The sequence below is a fragment of the Pristiophorus japonicus genome, unplaced genomic scaffold (genome assembly GCF_044704955.1).
Source record: "Pristiophorus japonicus isolate sPriJap1 unplaced genomic scaffold, sPriJap1.hap1 HAP1_SCAFFOLD_89, whole genome shotgun sequence".
Lineage (NCBI taxonomy): Eukaryota > Metazoa > Chordata > Chondrichthyes > Pristiophoridae > Pristiophorus > Pristiophorus japonicus.
The window spans coordinates 1823017-1841277 of record NW_027254813.1 but is presented as its reverse complement, the minus strand read 5'-3'; the positions used below and the strand labels follow the sequence as shown (position 1 = coordinate 1841277).

The 18261-nt window shown below is 46.3% G+C and overlaps 1 non-coding gene across 1 annotated transcript; it reads right to left on the bottom strand.

Moving 5' to 3' along the window:
* Positions 1-16350: 16350 nt before the first annotated feature.
* Positions 16351-16424, bottom strand: trnan-guu (transfer RNA asparagine (anticodon GUU)). Its single transcript has one exon. It is a non-coding gene; the product is annotated as a tRNA-Asn (tRNA).
* Positions 16425-18261: the final 1837 nt, after the last annotated feature.

Sequence of the window (18261 nt, the reverse complement as noted above, 5' to 3'; positions counted from 1 at the left end):
TGAGGAAAGGTTGTGTAGATTGGGCCTCTACTCATTGGAATTCAGAAGAATGGGTGGTGATCTGATCAAAATGTATAAGATTATGAGGGGGCTTGACAAGGAGGATGTTTCCACTGATAGGGGAGACTAGAACTAAGGGGCATAATCTTAGAATAAGGAGCCGCGAACTCACCCAGTTTGTAAAGTTACAAGTGTCCCACAAAGGGCAGGAGAAGCCAGAGAGTCTGTGAACTCAGTGTGTAACAGAAAGTAACGGGGTTATTAACGGTGATTACAGCAATTCATCATCATCATAGGCAATCCCTCGAAATCGAGGAAGACTTGCTTCCACTCTAAAAGTGAGGTCTCAGGTGACTGAACCGTCCAATACAGGAATTACAGTCTCCATCACAGGTTGGACAGACAGTGGTTGAAGGAAAGGGTGGGTGGGACTGGTTTGCCACACGCTCCTTCCGCTGCCTGTGCATGTGCTCTGCATGCTCTCGGCGATGAGACTCGAGGTGCTCAGCACCCTCCAGATGCTCTTCCTCCACTGAGGGTGGTCTTTATCCAGGGACTCCCAGGTGTTGGTGGGGATGTTGCATTTTATGAAGTGGCTTTGAGGGTCCTTGAAACGTTTCCCCTGCTCACCTGGGGCTCGCTTGCCGTATCGGAGTTCCGAGTAGAGCGCTTGGTTTTGGAGTCTTGTGTCAGGCATGCGAACAATGTGGCCCGTCCAACGGAGTTGGTCGAGTGTGGTCAGTGCTTCGATGCTGGGGATGTTGGCCTGATCGAGGACGCTAACGTTGGTGCGTCTGTCCTCCGAGAGGATTTGCTGGATTTTGCAGAAACATCATTGGTGGTATTTCTCCAGTGACTTGAAGTGCCCACTGTATAAGGTCCATGTCTCTGAGCCATACAGGAAGACGGGTATCACTATAGCCCTGTAGACCATGAGCTTAGTGGCAGATTTGAGGGCCTGATCTTTGAACACTCTCTTCCTCAGGCGGCCGAAGGCTGCACTGGCGCACTGGAGGCAGTGTTGAACCTCGTCGTCGATGCCTGCCCTCGCTGATAATAGGCTCCCGAGGTATGCAATTATTCATCCTCTCACAGACCTCAATTATTTTCGTGTGATAAACTGATTGAGAATAGCAAGAGGGTTAGTGCTCGGGATCTTAACCACTCGACCACCAAGGGAAAATTACGATAATTGTATATATTATATATATATATATATATATATATTAATAGAATCATAGAATCAGAAAGTTTCAGCACAGAGTGAGGTCATTTCGGCCCATCGTGTCCACGCCGGCCGACCAAGAGCTATCCAGCCTAATCCCACTTTCCAGCTATCGGTCCAGATCTCTGTAGGTAGCGGCACTTTAAGTGCACATCCACGTATCTTTTAACTGTGGTGAGGGTCCCTCCCTCTACCAACCTTTCAGGCATTGAGTTCCAGACCCCACCACCCTCTGGGTGATGAAATGTCCCCTCATATCTCCTCTAAACCTTCCCCAATTACATAAAATCTGCGCCCCCTGTTTGTTGACCCCTCTGCCAAGAGAAACAGGACCTTCATATCCACTCTTCCAGGCCCCTCAATTTTATGCACCTCAATCAGGTCTCCGCTCAGATGCCTCTGTTGCAAAGAAAACAGACTCAGCATCTCCAAACGATCCTCATAGCCAAAATTCTCCAGTCCAGGCAACATTCTAGTAAATCTCCTCTGCACCCTTTTCAGTGAAATCACATCTTTCCTGTAATGTGGTGACCAGAACTGCACGCAGTACTCCAGCTGTGGTGTAGCCAGTGTTTTGTACAGTTCAAAGCATAACCTCCTTGCTCTTGTACTCCATGCCTTGACTAATAAAGACAAGTATTCCATATGCCTTCTTAACCACATCAACTACCTGGCCTGCTACCTTCAGGAATCTGCGGACCTGCACTCCAAGGTCCCTTTATTCCTCTACACTTTTCAGTGTCATACCATTTAATGGGTATTCCCTTGCCTTGTTAAACCTCCCCAAATGCATTACCTCACACTTATCTGGATTGAATTCCATTTGCCACAGTTCTGCCACCTGACCAGTACATTGATCATCATCATCATAGGCGGTCCCTCGATCGAGGACGATTTGCTTCCATGAGTTCACAGGTGTTTCGATGAAGGACCCGATGTTCCAGTCCTGGACTCCAATTGAGGGTGTGGAAGATGCCTTTGTGTGGATTTTTTTAACGTGAGGTGAACGTTGCACACCAGCCATCACATGGGCTTGACAGAGCGAGGTCTTGGTCCAGTGGCAAGGGTTAACCAAGACGACAGGAGACCAGCTCTGCTGCATGGACCCAGTGCCCACACATATCGCAGTGTGGGCTGGCCCGTGCTGCCCCTGGGCCCTCGGCTCTTCTGGGTCCCATACCGTCATCTGTCGCACCTCCTCCACGATCTGTCGCCGCTCCTCCACCATAAACATTCACCGCATCTCGCCACAAACACTCACCGCTCATCCGCCCCGACCTTCCCACTCCTCTGAACCTGGGCCCTGCCGATGTTCCTGCTCACGCTCCAAAATGACGACCATGGTTTTGATGACGTCACCCAGCCGCCCATCTCAAAAACGTCGGTATTTGTTTTAATACATTAAAACTGTTCACATATATGGAATAAAGCTTGAAGCACCTCCCGGAATTCCTTATAAGATGGGATTATGGTTTGTTGATCCAGATTCCAGAATCCATGGAGAGATGTTACCCGTGGTATAAGGTGGTGTGGCTGGATTCCGATGGACTGCATGGATAGCTTACCAACTTCGCTTGTTGTTTTAGTATCATCGCGCTGGTCCCTCGGAGAACAGTGTGAAGTGGTGGGCGGATCAATGTGGCCAGGATTCGTGTCCTGGTCAATATTTATCCCTCAATCAACATCACAGAGACAGATTATCTGGTCATCATCACACTGCTGCCTATAGGAGCCTGCCGTGTGCAAATTGGCGGCTGTGTCTCCCACACTACAAGAGTGACCGCACTTCAAAAAGTACTTCATTGGCTGCAAAGCGCCTTGAGACATCCATTGATATCTTCCTGTAGTCCGCCACTTTCTTCTTCATTATCAACCACTCAGCCTGTTTTAGTGTCATCTGCAAACTTCTTACTCATACCCTCAACATTTAAGTCCAAGTCATTGATGTATACCACAAAAAGCAAGGGACCCAGCACTGAGCCCTGCGGAACCCCACTGGATCACAAAATCACCCATCAACCATTACGCTTTGATTCCTGCCTCTGAACAAATTTTGGACCCAAGTTGCCACTTTGCCCTTGAATCCCATGGGCTTTTACATTCGTAACCAGTCTTCCAAGTGCGACCTTATCAAAAGCTTTGCTAAAGTGCATATACATTACATCATACCACTGCCCTCATCAACCCTCCTGGTTACCTCCTCGAAAAATGCATTCTATTTAGTCAGACACGACCTTCCCTTGACAAATTCATGTTGACTATCCTTGATTAATCCATGACTTTACAAATGAAGATTTATCCTGTCCCTCAGGATTTTTACAAATAATTGTAAAAGGTTCGGCTGGCCAGCCTGTATTTACTCAATCCCTTTCTCCCTTTTTAAACAAAGGTACAATGTTAGCAGTGCTCCAATCCTCTGGCCCCGCACCTGTAGCCAGTGAGGATTGGACAATGGTGGTCAGAGCCTCTGCTATTTGCTCTTTTGCTGCTCATATCAGCCTGGGATACATTTCATCCTGGCCTGGGGATTTATCCACTTTCAAAGCTGCTAAACCACCAATACTTCCTCTCTCACTATGTTTATTTCATCTAATATTTCACACTTCTCCACCCTCATTGCAAAGTCCACATCGCCCCTCTCTTTTGTGAAAACAGTTGCAAAGTATTCATAAAGAATCCTACCCAAGCCTTCCGCCTCCGCGTACAGATTCCCTTTATGGACGCTAATAGGCTCCACTTTTTATCTTGTTATCATCATGCTGTTAATGTATTTATAAAACATCTTTGGGTTTTCCCAGATTTAATTGCCAACATTCTCTCATGCTCTCTCTTTGTTTTCCTGATATTTTTTTTAATTGCACCTCTGCATCTCTAGAGTTTCTGCAGTATTGAGTTATCGGTATCTGTCATAAGCTTCCCTTTTTTTCGTTAACTTTCCCTGTATGTCCCCTGACATCCCGGGAGCTCTAGATTTGTTAGTCCCACCTTTGTTTTAAGGGAACATACTTGCTCTGTACCCTCAGGATCTCCTCCTTGAATGCCTCCCACTGCTCTGACACTGATTTACCAGCAAGTAGCCGTTCTCAGTCCATTTTGGCCAAATTCCATCTCAGCTCAGCAAAATTGGCTTTACCACAATTGAGAACTTTTATTCCTGGTCCCCTTTGTCCTTTTCTATAACTACCCTCAACCTTACTGAGTATGATCGCTCGCACCAAAATGCTCTCCCACTAATACCCCTCATACCTGCCCCTCTTCGATCACAAGACCCAGTCCAGAATCGACCCTCCCTTGATGGGCTTGTTACATACTGGATAAAGAAGTTCTCCTGAATGCATTTTAGGGATTCTCCACCATCTGTACCATTCACACTATCATTTCACCAGTTAATATTCGGGTAGTTAAAATCCTCCACTATTACAGCTCTAGAGGTTTTGCACTTCTCAACAATCTGCCCATATATTTGTTCTTCTATCTCCCTCTAACTGCCTGGGGGTCTATAGTGCACTCCCAGTAGTGTGATCGTCCCATTTTTGTTCTTTAATTCAACCCACATGGCCTCGTTTGATGACCCCTCTAACACATCATTCCTTTTCACAGCTGCAGGATCCGTCAATAATCTCTCACAACTCAACTGAAAGCAGCCGGAATGTGCAGCTTTGAGAGAGGCTTTCTGCACCGTCAGGGCTGGAAACTGTAGAGTTTGAATGTGTACCGAACTGTACAGAGTATTCAACAAATGTAGCAGGACTGGGAGACGTTATGCTTTGTTAATACTGAACCAGAAATGCACATTATTCAATGCTTCTCATATTTAATTGAACACGTTTTCAGCTGGTTTTGAAACAGGAACCTTTTGCGTGTTAAGCGAATGTGATGACCACTACACTACGGAACCCACGCTTTCAAAGCAGACTGCAACCTGATGCAGCAACTTAGACCGCTCGGCCATCCTGACTGCTCAATATTATGTGTGGCCACCTGCAGTTTGATTTTGAACTTTTGTGTCCTGTCACATGAAGTAAATGAGGACAGCAGGCGTATCTCTGCCTGACATTGGGAAACATTGAGACAGACCTTGGAGCAAGGGTCTGGTTATTGCCAAACAGCAAAGAAAATATTAATTCTGTAATTGCCCAAAAGAACAGGGACCTCAACATGATTTAAACACGCAACTTTCTGATCAAGAGGCAGACACACCACCGCTGCACCACGAGGCCGATACACTGAGTCTGAGATGTTGATCAATATGAAGGTTCTGCAATAAAAGTGTCTTTAAAATCCCCGCCCATTCCCACTGGGTGTCAGAAGCAGCGCTCCCCTCCCAGTCACCGTATGTTTATTCGTTAAACTTTTGTGTTGCTTTCACGGGAAAGCATCATTAATTAACCCATCACCTTCTTTTGCACAATGAAAGAAATGCTAACTGAGGGAGAATTGATACTTCAATCAATAAATACAGCAAATGCTGGAAATCGCAGCATGTCAGGCAGTATTTGCTCGGAGACTCAACTCGGCTCCAATTGTTCATCTCCAGCATGTTTAAACATAAAGTTCGCACTTGGGATCGAACCAGTGATCATATACATATAAAGCAAACGTGACAACCACTACACTACGGAAACCTCTGGCACAGTGACCCCAACAGAGGGGAGCTGACCAGTGAGCTCCCTCTGTGCTGATCGGGAATGTGTTGGCTCACATTAAACAACTTCTGTCCCACACTCAAAGCTCTCAATCCTTCTCCTCTGCTGCCTTTACAGAAATGTCACGGATCACCTAGCCACAGTGTTCACTTTCACACCCTCACAGTGGGGCCACAGAGGCTCCTATCATCTCCCCGCGATCAGCGAACACACCCAGTTTGTAAAATTAAACCCCGAACACGTGTCCGGCAAAGGGCAGGAGAAGCGGGAGAATGTTTAAGCTCGTTCTGTAACAGATAGTAGTGGGGTTATTTACGGCGATTACAGCAATCATTAATCCTCTCACACACCTCAATTATGTTTCTGCGATGAACTGATTGAGAATGGAAAGAGGTTTAATGCTCGAGATCTTAACCACGCGACCAGAGAACAGCTTCGATAATTTGTATAAATCCAAAAAAATATATTTATTTATGGACCTGAATATCAACGGCTAGCTGCCGAGACCTCATGGAGCAACGGTCGTGCATCTAACTTTGAGCGAGAGAAATTGTTCCACAGTGACACCCACTTCATCTTTTGTTCCCTTTTAAACACTAGAAATTGAGACAGGGGGAATAAATAGAGAAATAAAAGCACAGGATACAGACAAGAGGAAGAGAGAAAGCACTTTACAGCTGTTGAGTTATATTTGAAGTGTTATAGTGTGGGGAAAGATGTGCCCAAATCACCCCACACGAACCTCAACTCTTTGCGAAGGAGTTCGGTTCAAATAATCAGATGCCTCAGGGACTTGGACTTTCTTGGAATAAGTTCTGCTTGTTCCTGCATTCAAGCTTGAAACAGCAACTGGGCTTCCATCTCACGGAAGCAGCGTGTAGCGGTTAGCGAGTAGGTGACGAGGTTTGGGGTTGATGTGCATCGCTTTCAATCTTTGAAATTTCACCAAGCAAAGAATCGCTGAATCCAACTGTCCCTGTAAGCATTTAGTTCACGTTGAATCACAGGAATATTCGCAGTCAGTAGCTGAAAAGAAATTAAAACCTAATACCGGCTTCAGGACAATCAGAATACTTTGTCACAGACAAGGCACTGGAAGGCTGGAAGGTAGATCACACTGGTTGTGGGAGAGCTGGTTGGCGGTGACATGGAAGTGTCTGCAGTGTGCGGGACCAGACTGCTTCCACACATCCAGAATGGATGTCTCCCCCGTATTTTGAGGCTGTGCCCCCAAGTTCTAGTCTCCCCGACCAGTGGAAACAATCTCTCTGCCTTTATCTTGTCTATCCCTTTCATTATTTTAAATGTTTCTACAAGATCACCCCTCATCCTTCTGAACTCCAACGAGCAAAGACCCAGTCTACTCAATCTATCATCATAAGGTAACCCCCTCATCTCCGGAATCAGCCGAGTGAATTGTCTCTGTACCCACTCCAAAGCTAGTATAGCCTTCCTTAATTAAGGTGACCAAAACTGCACGCAGTACTCTAGGTGCGGCCTCACAAATACCCTATATAGTTGCAGCAGGACCTCCCTGCTTTTGTACTCCATGCCTCTCGCAATGAAGGCCAACATTCCATTCGCCTTCCTGATTACCTGTTGCACCTGCAAACTAACTTTTTGGGATTCATGCACAAGGACCCCCAGGTCCCTCTGCACCGCAGCATGTTGCAATTTCTCCCCATTCAAATAATATTCCCTTTTTACTGTTTTTTTTCCCAAGGTGGATGACCTCACACTTTCCGACATTGTATTCCATCTGCCAAACCTTAGCCCATTCATTTAACCTATCTAAATCTCTTTGCAGCCTCTCTGTGTCCTCTACACAACCTGCTTTCCCACTAATCTTTGTGTCATCAGCAAATTTTGTTGCACTACACTCTGTCCCCTCTTCCAGGTCATCTATATATATTGTAAACAGTTGTGGTCCCAGCACCGAGCCCTGTGGCACACCACTAACCACCGGTTTCCAACCCGAAAAGGGCCCATTTATCCCGACTCTCTGCTTTCTGTTAGCCAGCCAATTCTCTATCCATGCTAATACATTTCCACTGACTCCGCGTATCTTTATCTTCTGCAGTAACCTTTTGTGTGGTACCTTATCGAATGCCTTTTGAAAATCTAAATACATCACATCCATCGGTACACATCCAACATGCTCATTATATCCTCAATGAATTCCAATAAATTATTTAAACATGATTTCCCCTTCATGAATCCATGCTGCGTCTGCTTGATTGCACTATTCCTATCTTGATGTCCCACTATTTCTTCCTTCATGATAGTTTCAAGCATTTTCCCGACTACAGATGTTAAACTAACCAGCCTATAGTTATCTGCCTTTTGTCTGCCCCCTTTTTTAAACAGAGGCGTTTCATTAGCTGCTTTCCAATCCGCTGGTACCTCCGCAGAATCCAGAGAATCTTGGTAGATTATAACGAATGCATCTGCTATAACTTCCGCCATCTCTTTTAATACCGGCATTTCATCAGGACCAGGGGACTTGTCTACCTTGAGTCCCATTAGCCTGTCCAGCACTACCCCCTAGTGATAGTGATTGTTTCAAGGTCCTCTCTTCCCACATTCCTGTGACCAGCAATTTCTGGCATGGTTTCTGTGTCTTCCATTGTGAAGACCGAAGCAAAATAATTGTTTAAGGTCTCAGCCATTTCCACATTTAGAAACATAGAAACATAGAAAATAGGTGCAGGAGTAGGCCCTTCGGCCCTTCTCGCCTGCACCACCATTCAATGAGTTCCTGGCTGAACATGTAACTTCAGTACCCCATTCCTGCTTTCTCACCATACCCCTTGATTCCCCGAGTAGTAAGGACTTCATCTAACTCCTTTTTGAATATATTGAGTGAATTGGCCTCAACAACTTTCTGTGGTAGAGAATTCCACAGGTTCACCACACTCTGGGTGCAGAAATTCCTCCTCATCTCGGTCCTAAATGGCTTCCCCCTTATCCTTAGACGGTGTCCCCTGGTTCTGGACTTCCCCAACATTGGGAAGATTCTTCCTGCATCTAACCTGTCTAACCCCGTCAGAATTTTAAACGTTTCGATGAGGTCCCCTCTCATTCTTCTGAAATCCAGTGAATACAAGCCCAGTTGATCCAATCTTTCTTGATAGGTCAGTCCCGCCATCCCGGGAATCAGTCTGGTGAACCTTCGCTGCACTCCCTCAATAGCAAGAATGTCCTTCCTCAGGTTAGGAGACCAAAACTTTACACAATACTCCAGGTGTGGCCTCACCAAGGCCCTGTACAACTCTAGCAACACCTCCCTGCCCCTGTACTCAAATCCCCTCGCTATGAAGGCCAACATGCCATTTGCTTTCTTAACCGCCTGCTGTACCTGCATGCCAACCTTCAATGACTGATGTACCATGACACCCAGGTCTCTTTGCATCTCCCGTTTTCCTAATCTGTCACCATTCAGATAATAGTCTGTCTCTCTGTTTTTACCACCAAAGTGGATAACCTCACATTTATCCACATTATACTTCATCTGCCATGCATTTGCCCACTCACCGAACCTATCCAAGTCACTCTGCAGCCTCATAGCATCCTCCTCGGAGCTCACACTGCCACCCTACTTAGTGTCATCCGCAAATTTGGAGATACTACATTTAATCCCCTCGTCTAAATCATTAATGTACAGTGTAAACAGCTGGGGCCCCAGCACAGAACCTTGCGGTACCCCACTAATCACTGCCTGCCATTCTGAAATGTCCCCATTTACTCCTACTCTTTGCTTCCTGTCTGACAACCAGTTCTCAATCCATGTCAGCACACTACCCCCAATCTCATGTGCTTTAACTTTGCACATTAATCTCTTGTGTGGGACCTTGTCGAAAGCCTTCTGAAAGGCCAAATATACCACATCAACTGGCTCTCCCTTGTCCACTCTGCTGGAAACATCCTCAAAATATTCCAGAAGATTTGTCAAGCATGATTTCCCTTTCACAAATCCATGCTGACTTCGACCTATCATATTACCTCTATCCAAATGCACTGCTATGAAATCCTTAATAATTGATTCCATCATTTTACCCAGTACCGATGTCAGGCTGACCGGTCGATAATTCCCTGTTTTCTCTCTCCCTCCTTTTTAAAAAAATGGGGTTACATTGGCTACCCTCCACTCCATAGGAACTGATCCAGAGTCAATGGAATGTTGGAAAATGTCTGTCAATGCATCCGCTATTTTCAAGGCCACCTCCTTAAGTACTCTGGGATGCAGTCCATCAGGCCCTGGGGATTTATCGGCCTTCAATCCCATCAATTTCCCCAACACAATTTCCCGACTAATAAGGATTTCCCTCAGTTCCTCCTCCTTACTAGACCCTCCGACCTCTTTTATATCCGAAAGTTTGTTTGTGTCCTCCTCAGTGAATACCGAACCAAAGTACTTGTTCAATTGGTCCGCCATTTCTTTGTTCCCCGTTCTGACTTCCCCTGATTCTGACTGCAGGGGACCTACGTTTGTCATTACTGACCTTTTTCTCTTTACATACCTATAGAAACTTTTGCAATCCGCCTTAATGTTCCCTGCAAGCTTCGTCTCGTACTCCATTTTCCCTGCCCTTTTCAAACCCTTTGCCCTCCTCTGCTGAGTTCTAAATTTCTCCCAGTCCCTGGGTTCGCTGCTATTTCTGGCCAATTTGTATGCCACTTCCTTGGCTTTAATGCTATCCCTGATTTCCCTTGATAGCCACGGTTGAGCCACCTTCCCTTTTTTATTTTTATGCCAGACAGGAATGTACAATTGTTGTAATTCATCCATGTGGTCTCTAAATGTCTGCCATTGCCAATCCACAGTCAACCCCTTCAGTATCATTCGCCAATCTATCCTAGCCAATTCACGCCTCATACCTTCAAAGTTACCCTTCTTTAACTTCTGGACCATGGTCTCTGAATTAACTGTTTCATTCTCCATCCTAATGCAGAATTCCACCATATTATGGTCACTCTTCCCCAAGGAGCCTCGCACAACGAGATTGCGAATGAATCCTCTCTCATTACACAACACCCAGTATAAGATGTCCTCCCCCCTAGTTGGTTCCTCGACATATTGGTCTAAAAAAACATCCCTTATGCACTCCAGTAAATCCTCCTCCACCGTATTACTTCCAGTTTGGTTCACCCAATCTATGTGCATATTAAAGTCACCCATTATAACTGCTGCACCTTTATTGCACGCACCTCTAATTTCATGTTTGATGCCCTCCCCAACATCACTACTACTGTTTGGAGGTCTGTACACAACTCCCACTAACGTTTTTTGCCCTTTGGTATTCTGCAGCTCTACCCATATAGATTCCTATTATTAAATCCCCCTTCTCATCTTCTAAGGGACCAACATTTACTTTAGTCACTCTTTTCCGTGTTATATATCGGTAAAAGCTTTTACTATCCATTTTTATGCTTTGCACAAGTTTACCTTTGTAATCTATCTTTCCTTTCTTTATTGCTTTCTTAGTCATTCTTTGCTGTCGTTTAAAATTTTCCCAATCTTCTATTTTCCCACTAACCTTGGCCACCTTATACACATTGGTTTTTAATTTGATACTCTCCTTTATATCCTTGGTTATCCACGGCTGGTTATCCCTTCTCTTACCGCCCTTCTTTTTCACTGGAATCTATTTTTGTTGAGCACTATGAAAGAACCCCTTAAAAGTACTCCACTGTTCCTCAATTGTGCCACCATTTAGTCTGTGTTTCCAGTCTACTTTAGCCAACTCTGCCCTCATCCCACTGTAGTCCCCTTTGTTTAAGCATAGTACGCTCGTTTGAGACACTACTTCCTCACCCTCAATCTGCATTACAAATTCAACCATACTGTGATCACTTATTCCGAGAGGATCTTTTACTAGCTTCAATCATTAATTTTCTCTTTACATGTGATGAACTTTTATCCCTATCTCGTTTACACACTGTATTTTAGGAGAATGGTTTAAAATTTTAAGTGCTTATTGTCATGTATTCAACCAACATTGTAACCCATATATAATCTGACCTCAGTTGTACACTGTGAGAACAATGACCACTAGGTGGTGAACTTGTGGGAGACACTTCTAACCTGGACCTTCAGGTATAAAAGGGGAAGCTCCACCCACTTTCATCACTTGAGTGCTGAGGAATAAAGGACAGGCCACAGACTGACCTTCTCTCAAGCATGGGCCTCGTGTGCATTTCTACTGTATAGTAAGGATGTATCAATGGCGACGAGAAACTGGGATTTAAACCACGTGAGCATGGCCGCTAGCCTAATAGACGAGAGATACTGTGTTAAGGAATGGTTGGGACAGAGAATCAACATTGTTAAGCAGCACACAGTTCTCCAAGCAGACAAGGGCAATCGGGTATGCCCCAAAATGTAGTCGAACCCAGAGGGGGAGTTCGACAGAGATAATGGCAAGCAGAACGGCGATTCACACCATTGCAAGGGACAATGTGGCCAGTAATGGGGCCATCAACACCTGTTAATGGCACACTCAAGGACAGTCACAGGGGTAGTCAGGGACGATTGACTAGCAAGGGATCTTTTGTTTCCAATAACAGCTCATGTTGGAGGCATGGAGGCACAAACTCAGTCGGAGATTGCAGAGATGAGCAAAATACCTACAGAAATTGCAGAAATGAATGCTGGGGGAAATCGCTGGAAGCTGAAGTTCAGTGAGTTCATGTGGAGCACGTATACAGTTCATACACCAGGACGCCACCGATAATGATGAAAGTGCTCCTCAGTGGCATCCCAGTATCAATGGAGCAAGACACGGGGGCTAGCCAGTCCCTGATGGGTAACAAAGAGTTTGAAAAGTTGTGGGCGTCCAAGGCCAGTCGGGCCAAAATTATCACCGATTGACGCACAGCTACGGACATACACCAAGGAGATCATTCCGGTGCTTGGCAGCTCCACGACAATCGTGACCCACAAAGATTCGGAGAACAGGTTGCCGCTCTGGGTTGTCCCGGGGGACGGTCCCGCACTACTGGGGAGTAGTTGGCTTGCTTTCATGAACTGGAAATGGGGCAATGTTAATGCTATTTCCTCTGTGGAGCGAGTTTCATGCTCACAGATCCTGCACAAATTTGACTCATTATTTCAACCCGGCATTGGCACTTTCATGGGGGCCAAGGGAGTGATTCACATAAACCCGGAAGCCAGGCCAGGACACTACAAGGCCAGAGCGGTGCCGTACGTGATGTGGGAAAAGATAGAAGGTGAATTGAACCGCCTGCTGAGGGAAGGTATCATTTTGCCAGTCGAATTCAGTGACTGGGCGAGTCCGATTGTACCGGTGTTCAAGGCGGATCGGTCGGTCAGGATATATGGTGATTACAAGGCCACCATCAATCGGGTGTCACTCCAAGACCAGTACCCGCTACCGAGAGCGGAGGACCTCTTTGCGATGCTATCCGGTGGCAAACTTTTTTCAAAATTGGACGTGACCTCAGCTTACATGACCCAGGAGCTGGCGAGAGAGTTGAAGAAGCTGACCACCATCACGACACACAAGGGGTTGTTTGAGTACAACAGATGTCCGTTCGGGATTCGCTCGGCCGCCGCGATCTTCCAACGAAATATGGAAAGCCTCCTCAAGTCGATTCCAGGGACGGTGGTTTTTCAGGACGACATCCTCATCACGGGTTACGAGACTGAAGAACACCTCCACAACCTGGAGGAGGTGCGACGCAGACTGGACCGGGTAGGGCTGCGACTGAAAAAGGCGAAGTGCATCTTCCTAGCTCCAGAGGTAGAATTCCTGGGGATGAGGCTAGGAGTAGACGGGCTGCGCCCTACCTCGTCCAAGACGGAAGCGATCCAGAGAGCACCCAGACCCCGTAACACGACGGAGCTGCGTTTGTTCCTGGGGCTCCCGAACTTTTTGGTAACTTTCTTCCCAAATTGAGCACGCTGCAAGAGTCGCTCCACGTGCTCCTAAGCAAAGGTCTCGAATGGGTCTGAGGGGACAGCCAGGAAAGGGCTTTTAATAGAGCACACAATTTGTTGTGTTCCAACAATCTGTTCACGCGATATGACCCATGTAAGAAACTTGTGTTAACGTGCGATGCGTCGTCCTATGGTGTCGGGTGTGTGTTGCAGCATGTCAATGCCAAGGGTCAGTTACAGCCGGTAGCTTATGCCTCCAGAAGTCTGTCCCAGGCAGAAAGGGCTACGGGATGATAGAAAAGGAGGCGCTCGCATGTGTATATTCGGTAAAGAAAATGCACCAGTACCTGTTTGGCAGGAAATTTGAGCTGGAGACAGATCACAAACCCCTCACGTCCCTTTTAGCCGTCAACAAGGCCATAAATGCAGACGCATCGGTCCGCATACAGAGGTGGGCACTCACGTTAGCCACCTATGACTACACAATTCGGCACAGACCGGGCACTGAAAACTGCGCCGATGCACACAGCAGGCTCCCACCAGCCACCACTGAGGGGGCTACCGAGCATGCCGCTGAGATGGTCATGGCTGTTGAAGATTTCGCAAGCGATGGCTCACCCGTGACAGCCCGTCAGACTAAAGTCTGGACAAATAGAGACCCGTTATTGTCTCTAGTCAAGAAATGTGTCCTGAATGGGGACTGGGCAGCCACGTACAGGGCATGCCCTGAGGAATTTAAACCATTTCACAGGGGCAGGGATGAACTCTCGATTCAGGCCCATTGCCTACTGTGGGGAAACCGCGTAGTCATGCCCCAGATGGGCAGAGAGGTGTTCATCAGAGAACTCCACAATGAGCATCCGGGCATTGTCATGATGAAAGCAATTGCCAGGTCACACGTTTGGTGGCCAGGGATAGATGCAGATCTGGAAGTTTGTGTTCGTAGGTACAACATGTGTGCCCAGCTGGGCAATGCGCCCAGGGAAGCCCCCCTTAGCCCCTGGCCATGGCCCGCCAAAGCTTGGTCACGCATCCATGATGACTTCACAGGTCCTTTCATCGGAAAAATGTTTTTGGTTGTAGTAGACGCTCACTCCAAATGGATCGAGTGTGACATTTTAAATTCAAGCACATCCTCTGCCACGGTAGAAAGTCTACGGGCAATGTTCGCCGCCCACGGTCTACCGGACATCTTGGTCAGCGACAAAGGCCTGTGCTTCACAAGCACTGAATTCCAGGACTTCATGGCAGGCAATGGAATTAACCATGTCAGAAACGCACCGTTCAAGCCAGCCTCAAACGGCCAGGCAGAACGAAAAGTGCAGATAATCAAACAGGGGATGCTCAGAATCCAAGGGGGTTCCCTACAAAGCCACTTATCACGCCTCCTGTTGGCCAACAGATCCCGACCACACTCGCTCACAGGGGTTCCACCCGCAGGGCTGCTAATGATAAGGATGCTCAAATGCCGTTATCCCTTATACACCACACCATGAAAGAAATTGTTGAGAGCAGGCGCCAATCACAATATAACTACCATGACAGGAATGCGGGGGCACGATATATTGGTGTAAACGACCCTGTTTTTGTCCACAACTACACTGCAGGACCTAAATGTCTCGCAGGCACTGTGATTGCCAAAGAGGGCAATAGGATTCTGGTAGTTAAACTAACCAATGGACAAATCTGCCGCAAACATGTGGATCAAACAAAAAGGAGGTTAAGCAACCCCATAGAAGAAGCAGAGGAAGAACACGATACAGAGTTCACTCCAGCACAGGTGACCGAACACCGGAACCAAAGGGAGGAGAGCCCAGTCACTGTGGGCAGTCCGGATAGGCCTGAGGCACCGCAAACAGCAGACACACAGGCCAGCGCCCAACAACCGGAGCCCCAACTCAGGCGCTCTACAAGAGAGCGTAAACCACCAGAGAGACTCAACCTGTGATCCCAAAAAGACTTTGGGTTCATGTATTCAACCAGCATTGTAACCCATTTTTAAATTCAAAACCTTATAAAATTGACGACATGCAGCCAACGTGCAAAAGTAAGAATTCTTTTAATCACCGTTAATTCGCCGATAACCTTCTTCAGAATGAAATAAATAATAATATAATTACTGAGGAACAGTGGTATCCTCAATCATTCATTTTCTCTTTACATGTGATGAAGTTTTATCCCTATCTCATTTACACGCTGTATGAGAATGGTTTAAAATTGTAAGTGTTTATGACCCAGTTGTAAAACCATTGATTGTGTGTGTGTCTATTCTTGATAGGAGGAGCACTTGAGACCGTAGTTCCAGTTCTATATATGTACCAATAGAATCAATATCCACCAGTTTCTTTAAACCCAATAACATAATTTATTTCTAATGGGCTGGATGGAGGAACATGATCCATGTAAAAAATTGTTATCGTTTTAATTGAACTGAATGCTCATAAAATATTGGAGTGGGAACTAATTGGATAACAGCACTGCTGGCAACATTTGCGGAATAGATTCGTGCAGCCAAAACGCACAATGACAACCTGGGACTGTGCGGCACCGAATACTCGGGGAAAAACAGTTAAACACTTCGTCCCTGGGTGGGCTCGAACCACCAACCTTTCGGTTAACAGCCGAACGCGCTAACCCATTGCGCCACAGAGACTGATGGACGTATAAGGTGCAAAACATCCCAAACCAGGGTGTCAGTCAGTTAAAGCTTCAGATTGCTCCGACCGGGATGGAACTTGTCCACTCTCAGTGGTACTTTTCACAAATAAATGGAGGGACATTCATTGTGGATGTGTGGAAATGTCTGGTTCCGCACACTGCAGACACTTCCATGTCACCGCCAACCAGCTCTCCCACAACCGGTGTGATCTGCCTTCCAGCCTTCCGGTGCCTTGTCTGTGACAAAGTATTCTGATTGTCCCGAAGCCTGTATTTGGTTTGAATTCCTTTTCAGCTCCTGACTGCGGATATTCCTGTGATTAAACGGGAACTAAATGCTTACAGGGACAGTTGGATTCACCGTTTCTTTGCTTGGTGAAATTTCAAAGATTGAAAGCAACGCACATCAACCCCAAACGTCCCGTGAGATGGAAGCCCAGTTGCTGTTTCAAGCTTGAATGCAGGTACAAGCAGAACTTATTCAAAGAAAGTCCTAATCCCTGAGACGCCTGATTATTTGCACCAAATTCTTTGCAAAGAGTTGAGGTACATGTTTGGTGATCTGGGCACATCTTTCCCCAAACTACAACACTTGAAACATAACTCAATGGCTGTAAAGTGCTTTGGGGCGTCATGAGTTCCTGAAAGGCGCTGCAGATATGCAAGTCCTTCTTTGCAAAAGTTCGATGCAATTTCAAAATATGCGAGCAATATCAGGGCTCCTCTGGGACCCCTCGTAAATTTCAATTAACAACTCCGAAGGGAAATCACAGCCCGAGACCAACGAGCCAACTGTTTGACAAACGTGAAGATAAGGTGTAACCATGATCAAAGCATTTTTTTGTGTGTCGCTATTCAGAACATAAGAACTTAAGAACTAGGAGCAGGAGTCGGCCATATGGCCCCTCGAGCCTGCTCCACCATTTAACATGACCATGGCTGATCCGATCATGGACTCAGGTCCACATCCCTGCCCGTTCCCCATAAGCCTTATTCCCTTATCAGTTAAGAAGCTATCTCTGTCTTAAATTTATTAAATGTCGTGGCTTTCTCAGCTCTCTGATGCAGTGAGTTCGACAGATTTACAACCCTCTGAGAGAAGAAATTCCTCCTCATCACAGATTTAAATGGGCAGCCCCTTATTCTGAGATTATGCCCCCTAGTTCTAGTCTCCCCTATCAGTGGAACCATCCTCTCTGCATCCACCTTATCAAGCTCCCTCATTACTTTATACGTTTCGATAAGATCACCTCTCATTCTTCTGAATTCCAATGAGTAGAGGCCCCACCTACTCAACCTTTTCTCATAAGTCAACCCGCTCATCTCCGGAGTCAACCCAGTGAACCTTCTCTGAACTGCCTCCAAAGCAAGTATATCCTTTCGTAAATATTGTAAGTGTTTGTGATCCTCGCCCAATTGCCAGACGGACGGTTTGAATCGCCCCCACCTTACGAAAGTTCTAGATCCGAGAATTATTATTCTGAGTGTAAATTAAATGAGTCACGGAAAGGGATGCTTCAGTGATTAATCATAGTATATTTATTTGGTCTAACATACACTGTCTAAAACATGCACTGCTAAACGAAATCACTGTCTCTGTGGAGAAACACGCAGTAATTCCCTGGTGGATTCTAACCCCACCCCTACCAATGAATTACCCTCCCCAAAATAGCCCTGGAAAGCTTCACTTCTGAGAATACCCTGAGCCCTTACACAGCTGGCCTGGGATATCTGGTTACTGGCTTGGGACACTCGCGACCATGTTCACCACCACCGCAGCCCGTTTCCTTGCTCAGCTCAGCTGTGGGAAGTCACTGCCTGGTCTTCAGTCT